We start from the raw sequence: 947 nt of genomic DNA on the forward strand, positions 1-947 counted from the left end.
CAGGGCCGCACACGGTCACAGGCACCGCACACCTGTAAGTGGTCGCAAGCACAATCACACTAACCACAGATTAAACCACAACATTCACAGGTACCCCCACCTCTACTCTGCTGCACACGGTCACACAATCACACATCCTTACGGGGACAAACGCTATCACACCCACCGAGTCACAAGCTCCCCATACCCGCACACACAAAGCCGCACGTGGTCCCACTCACTCACACACACATCACCCGGTAGCGTCCAGTCCGGGCTCCCAGACCGCTACACACGGTAATCATGGAACAGTAAGTCACAACCACACGGTCAGTCACCATACACCACCACACAGACATATCATGTAATTTGAATCTCACCTCCTCCGCAGTACAAAGCTGAGGCTCCGGCTCCGGCTCCGCCCTCTAGTCGGGGTCCTCAGCTCAGGCCTTCGTAGCTTTTAGAGCAACAGAACCCTCCTCCACAGCACTGTAGCAACTGCTGGTGTAGACCTGAGGGTCCCGCCAGCGCGTGACTTTGAGGCTGAACTCACGCGAGAATCACGTTATGCCGAGAAGTCCTCTAGGAAATGTAGTCAGAGACGTTATCTGAGGCAGATAAGAAGGCACCAGATCCTCAGAATTCCTGTCAGCGCTTGCCTGTGGCCCCGCCGATGGAACCACTACCTGGAGGCCTCACACACCCCGGCTCAGCCTCGGACCGTGGCTCCCAAAAAAGGTCATTCCGACGCGTTTGAATTGGGTTTCGTTCCCGGACCGCCGTACTAGCCTAGGTGTTGGCTAGGCTCAGGAAGAGGCGGGCCAGTTTGCAAGAGAAGATAATACGCACCGCCGAGCCTTCTGGGAAATGTAGTTCAGAGCAGGGAAAGCGGTGGACGCACCGTTTGAAATTCGCCTTGATTCTTCACAGCCTACGCTTAGCAGCATTCGGAGGTTTCTGGAGGTGTA

General features: G+C 55.6%; 1 protein-coding gene across 1 annotated transcript in view; it reads right to left on the reverse strand.

Annotated features, from left to right (window-relative positions):
• The window catches only part of LOC109377894 (zinc finger protein 82 homolog), a 65,083-nt gene extending 64,181 nt beyond the window's left edge, over positions 1 to 902 (reverse strand). The window contains exon 1 of the mRNA XM_019634373.1: positions 360 to 902. The gene's annotated coding sequence lies outside the window, so the exon portion shown is untranslated. The remainder of the gene's footprint in view (positions 1 to 359) is intronic.
• Between the last annotated feature and the right edge of the window lie 45 nt (positions 903 to 947).

The sequence above is a fragment of the Hipposideros armiger genome, unplaced genomic scaffold, assembly GCF_001890085.2.
Source record: "Hipposideros armiger isolate ML-2016 unplaced genomic scaffold, ASM189008v1 scaffold_1611, whole genome shotgun sequence".
Lineage (NCBI taxonomy): Eukaryota > Metazoa > Chordata > Mammalia > Chiroptera > Hipposideridae > Hipposideros > Hipposideros armiger.